General features: G+C 36.1%; 2 protein-coding genes across 2 annotated transcripts in view; one reads left to right on the top strand and one right to left on the bottom strand.

The window, feature by feature from the left end:
* The first annotated feature begins 2,305 nt into the window (after positions 1-2,305).
* The window catches only part of LOC128189924 (anoctamin-10-like), a 30,274-nt gene continuing 26,332 nt past the window's right edge, over positions 2,306-6,247 (top strand). The window contains exon 1 of the mRNA XM_052861747.1: positions 2,306-2,393. The gene's annotated coding sequence lies outside the window, so the exon portion shown is untranslated. The remainder of the gene's footprint in view (positions 2,394-6,247) is intronic.
* Positions 5,271-6,247, bottom strand: part of LOC128189926 (carboxypeptidase N subunit 2-like) — an 8,978-nt gene continuing 8,001 nt past the window's right edge. The window contains exon 2 of the transcript XR_008244293.1: positions 5,271-5,408. The gene's annotated coding sequence lies outside the window, so the exon portion shown is untranslated. The remainder of the gene's footprint in view (positions 5,409-6,247) is intronic.

Below are 6,247 nucleotides of genomic sequence, written 5' to 3' on the forward strand. Positions count from 1 at the left end.
AATTTTAGGGCAAAAAACGGTAAATCCGAACAAATATCGTTTTCGATTTTAAAGCTTATTATATCTGCTAAATTGATGACGCGTCTGAGTAGGGGCCCACCTTAATCAGAAAACAGTGGTATAAACCAAATTCACTCACTTTAAAAGCCGCCAGGACATTATAGAAAACCACTAAGGTATGGTTAACAATTAATTTTGACTGACTAAAGGTGCATTGGCCTTTTGTTGGTTTTTATTAGCTCACCTGAGCTCAAGTGAGCTTTTCTGATCATATTTTGTCTGTCGTCTCTCTGTCCGTCTGTCTGTCTGTAAACTTTTCTCATTTCCAACATCTTCTCAAGAACTACTGGGCCAATTTCAACCAAACTTGGCACAAATCACCCTTAGGCAAAGGGGATTCAAAGTTGTGAAAATTAAGGATCATGCCCTTTTTCAAAGGGAGATAATTAGATATAAATGAAATATTTTGAGAAATATAAACAAATCTTCTTCTCAAGAACCATTAGGCCAGGAAAGCTTAAACTTGTGTGGAAGCATCCTCAGGTAGTGTAGATTTAAAGTTGTGAAAAACATGACTCATGGGGGCAGGGTAAGGCCACAATGGGGGGGGGGAGGGTTCGAAGTTTTACATAGGAATATATATGGTAAATCTTTAAAAATCTTCTCAAAAACTAATCAGCCAGGAAAGCTGAAACTTGTGTGGAAGCATCCTCAGGTAGTGTAGATTCAAAGTTGTGAAAATCATGATCCCCAGGAGATAGGGTGGGGCCACAATGGAGGGTCGATGTTTTACATAGGAATATATAGGATAAATCTTTAAAAATCTTCTTCTCAGAAACTAATCCGCCAGGAAAACTGAAACTCGTGTGGAAGCATCCTCAGGTAGTGTAGATTCAAAGTTGTGAAAATCATGACCCCCGGGGGTAGGGTGGGACCACAATGGGGCGAGGGGTGTTGAAGTTTTACATAGGAATATATAGAGTAAATCTTTAAAAATCTTCTTCTCAGAAACAAATCAGCTAGGAAAGCTGAAATTAGTGTGGAAGCATCATCAGGTAATGTAGATTCAAAGTTGTGAAAATAATAACACCCCCGGGACTAGGGTGGGGCCACAATGGGGGGGGGGGTTCAAAGTTTTACATAGGAATATATAGAGTAAATCTTTAAAAATCTTCTTCTAAGAAACTAATCAGCCAAACGATTCTTTGTAATTGTTAAGACTTTGGTCCCAGGACTATTCTTCGGTCTCACAAGAAGGTTCGATCAGAGTTTGATGTAGGTTTATATCCAATATATAAACAATTGTTAAGGGTCTTTTTGAGAACTGCAATACTCAACATGTGATATGATTATAAAATCATCCTGTTAGAAAAGGGACTGATGATTATGAACATAAGAATATCCAGTATCCGGGGGGGGGGGGGGGGGGGGGTGAACTTTATTTATACAGGATTTACATGTATCATTGTACATTGTCCTGATAGTTTGTGTTATGACTCCATTTAGCTGATTCTATCATACCTATTGTTCCTCAGGTGAGCGATGTGGTTCATGGGCCTCTTGTTTTTTGTAAGCTGGCAAAATGTTAGTGAATCAATGTAAAGAACATTTGAAAACACTATACTCACTTCAAAGAAATGCAATTTGTCGTAGTTTTTCAACCAATCCCGAAATTCTTTTACTAGTGAGAATTCTGAATCGCGACGTCTTTCGTTTGGGCTTTGGTGGAAACAACTGTGTCTTTTACCAGAATTTTACTCAAAATATTATTAGATTCTGTGTGTAATAAGTTTAGTTTAATTTTAGTTAATTGTATCCCGGCGAATTTGGTCAATTTTGAGCGTCCCTTTCACCTAAGCTAGTATTCAAATTTAAATTAAGGTGGTATGTGACAACCCATCCTATCAAAATAAACAGTGAAATAAAACATTTTTTTCTATATCAAAATTGCTAACAGCGTAGAAGAACGTTCACCATTGTACATACAATGAATCATTATAACGTTGTTGCTTTACAGGGGCAAACTGAAAGGGCCCCGTTCGCCCATTAAAAATATTAACAGGGTTAGCTGATTCAATCATACCTATTGTTCCTCAGGTGAGCGATGTGGCCCATGGGCCTCTTGTTTTTTTGTTTTTTTTTGTAAGCTGGCATATATATATTTTATAATTTTGTTGTATTGGCTATAAATTATTTTTGGGTTAGGTAAAAAGGAATAGGGTTTTTGGAGTAAGGATTGACCCCGAAAGAAATCCTGGATCCGCGCATTCGACTTTTTGTAATTTTGGTCGGGTTCGCAATACGTTTTGTTTTGGATGATGATGATGGATGCGGGTCAGGAACTGTAAAAACTTTGTAAACTTTACATACTGCGGACTGTTTATAAAACTAAGGTAATTGTTTAAATGTAAAGGAAGAAAAACGTATTGAAAAACATACGAAAGCTTGCATAATGAAATAATGAATTGTATTTCGGTCGCAAACAGCTGAAGATAAACATAGGATCGAAACAGGATGTTTTGTAGCTATTATAAATCCATACAGGTTTATATTGACTCATTGTCATAAATATATGTTAATGTATTACATTTAAATGGTTCTCCCCCAATTCTTTTTATATCAACTAGATAGTACACATTTTAAGATAAAAATTAACCCTTTTCATGCTGGTTAGTATTGTACATAGGTGTACTGTAAATAATAATATTGTGTTTCACTTGTTTGACCAGCCTCTATGGACCATTGTATTACATCTAATAACCATGGTAACCAAGGACATGCATGCATTATTTTAAAATGATGGAAATATCAAAACATTTCTGCAGAAAAATTTTTATTCATTTTTTGGAGCGAGATTATAACATAAATTAACTTGTCATGCTTTGTCAACATAGGACACCAGGGATGCATGTTGTCTACCGGCCGGTATATACACTCTTGAATTTCAATGCCATAGGTCATGTCAGGAATTTTAACTTTTAGAAAATAAATATCCCCGAGTACCCAAACTCTGTCACCATAAGCAGAAAACATTCCGAGTTTCTCTGCAAATTATTGTTTGCGGTTTTTATCATTTGCAATCACAAAATATAACCTGAAACATTATAATTTATAAAATTATTAACCAAAATTTTATTATTATTATTCAAATAAGCCCTCTGAATACGACGTTTATCACACGCGCTATCATAACTTATGAACCTAACTCTGTCACCCACATGATCTATGATACGCCAGGGAATGAAGACACATTATCAATTTAGTTTAAACTCAACTTCTATCTAGGCCAAGTTATAATTAAGTAAAATCGGTGTATACAATATAAAATTGTATATCATTTAATCAAAGTGAAATGATCGCCAGAATAAAAAAATGGGCCTTTGTAACAACAATCACAATGACCTTTTCAGAATGTATGGATGCCGTTTGATTTATGTCCTTACATATTTCAAATATATCACATCAATAATGAATATATTAATAATTATATAATTTATTTATTACATTTTTAATAAATGTAGCATATTCTAAATACTGACATACCGTATATATCTGTAACCCTGTATAAGGCAAAAATTACGGCATGAGCGATTTGACGTTATCATCAAGTGTAGTGCATAAACGATATTGTGGACTGAAAAAAATGTATTAATAACCTGAATGAAAAATAAATTACATGTGAATGTTTCATCTTGACCTCTCTTAAAATGACTGACCACGGTAAATAATCAAATAGGCCCGCGTGTCAGAAAAACTGTTATTTCAGTGCACCCGTGAAAAAGTGTTAGCTGATTTTACGCAATTATTGTTGCATAAAATGAACAAGGTGTAATTTTGTTATTTTTCACACATTCTTAAATTTAACCATTGTAAATTGTTAACATTTGATTGAAGATTTTTGACATGCAAAAAATGACGTCATAATCGCACTCGATTTCAAACGGCGAGGAATTTCCCGAAAGTGACAGAGTTAGGGGGCTATGCGAAGTCTAAGAACAACTTGTCAACAGAATGTACGGTATCATTATATCAGAAACAATTAATTATGTGTGAAGGTCACACATTGGTACAAGTAACATAGATTATTAACTGGATAAGGAAATCCATGTAAAATCATATATTTTATTTAAAATGTGGCATTGTTACATGTACTATTATGATAGAATAAAAGACATTGCAGTTCATCAAATTGTAAACAACGTCAGATAAATTTCTTATGACATGTATATTGCAACAGAAAGATTAGCATACTTTGTGTCAAAATCAATGATTGTATTACCATTGTGTTGTGAATTTAATATATTTATAAAAGTAATGAGTATAAAAGCTTGTTTACATTGCAGTGTTAATTAACATGAATCAAAGCTTCCTGTTCTGTGATTGACAAAGTTAATACTGCTGTTATTTGTGTATCACAATTAAACAGATTAAATATGAAATGAAGTTCACAAACACTGGCACATTCATACACATTGCTGTGACTATTGTTATGACCAGCATTCAACTTGGAACAACTGGACCGTTTGTCCTCTGGGTTATGAGATTCTGGATATGGAAACACCGGAGTATGTGTCAGATGGCTGTCTCCCTCCCGATTATACTGACGGCAGAGCTAGCTAACGAAGTGTTGGAACCACTGTATGTAGTCCTCAGTGTGTCCCTACGCATCCTCTCCGGTGGGTTACACATTGCACTTGGGTCAGTAGACACCATTGTCTGAAAGTAGTGCCTCACAACAAAGCTTTTGTCTGACTGGATCGACACTTGATCTCCATCATTGGAAGGCTTGGCTTTGGGTTTGGATGATTTTTCAAATTCCTCATTATGACTTGTAGCAGCAGAACCAGGGGACTGGCAAAGATGAAATTTTTGGCCTGCTTTGATTTGTTTTTGCCTTCGCCAACAGATGATGAAGACGATGATGACGACAATAAGGAGAAGAAGAATTCCACCAATAGCCAGTTCTATCTCCATCACAGCTGTGATGGTGGTGGACAGCAGGCCGAGTGGAGAGTCGGCACGGTCTCACAAATCCACAGTGTTGGGGGAATGAAACGTAGGCACGCTCTCACAAGTGTACAGTATTGGGAGAATGGAGCGTCCGCACGGTCTCACAAGTCCACAGTATCAGGGGAATGGAACGTCGGCACGGTCTCAAAAGTCCACAGTATCGGGGGAATGGAGTGTCGGCACGGTCTCAAAAGTCCACAGTATCGGGGGAATGGAACGTCCGCACGGTCTCACAAGTCCACAGTATCGGGGGAATGGAACGTCCGCACGGTCTCACAAGTCCACAGTATTGGGGGAATGAGGATGTTACATACAACCAGTCCTCAGTATGGACAGAACTAGGATGTTTTACTCAAAGAGAAGAAGTAGGGTGGTCAGCTTCACTCCCTCCACTGAATCTGCAGAAGAAGATGACAAAGGCATGCGACTTATAAGCAATCATCAATTCATGTTAGGTTTTGAGGATCAGTTTGTTTATGGATTAGATTGTAATTTTTGTTTTAGATATATGATTAATAAAGAGTTGAAAATGTAATGTCCTTGGCCAACAAACTTCATAATCACACAGCACACCTTTTACTATTAATCTTATTGAAAATTAAGTCAATATTTTATAACTAGTGATGCAATCAATGCTGTGAAAGCTGTTGATGCCAATGCTTTATGAAGGGCATTCATGTCAGGTTGGACTTAATAGTTGACAGAAAATATAGATTTTGGAACATGCAGTTACTGAAACTGAAATCCCAGGTATGAGGTTTTAGTTTAAACACACAAAGAGGCCTGCAGACCATATCACTCACCTGAGAGCCCTCCTAACTATCAATGATTTCAAGAATAATTTTTGATAACCATTCCTTTTGTTATTGTATCAATATTGATGCCCTATTATTGTCTGTCTTTAACTGATAGGATTGTGGTTTGAACAAACAAATCTTTATCATTCTATTTAGGCAAGACTTGGCTTCCTGTTCTTCTTCAAGTCTTTTTTTCTCAGATTACTAGATGTATGTAAGACATGTACTTTGAAGTCAGATTATAGACATTCCCAGAGAGATAGCATCCAAGGCTTGAAAACTCATCCAACTTCTTTGATAACATTGAGATATAAGACTAGTATTGCTTTTATCTGTCCTTGATAAGGTTGGTTCATTTATTAGAAAAACCATGAATTTATTTTTCCAAAGAAACATGTCATTGGATTTAGAGAACAAAATTCAAGGCTTTTGATCTGCTG

Source organism: Crassostrea angulata, chromosome 6, assembly GCF_025612915.1.
Source record: "Crassostrea angulata isolate pt1a10 chromosome 6, ASM2561291v2, whole genome shotgun sequence".
Taxonomy (NCBI): domain Eukaryota; kingdom Metazoa; phylum Mollusca; class Bivalvia; order Ostreida; family Ostreidae; genus Magallana; species Magallana angulata.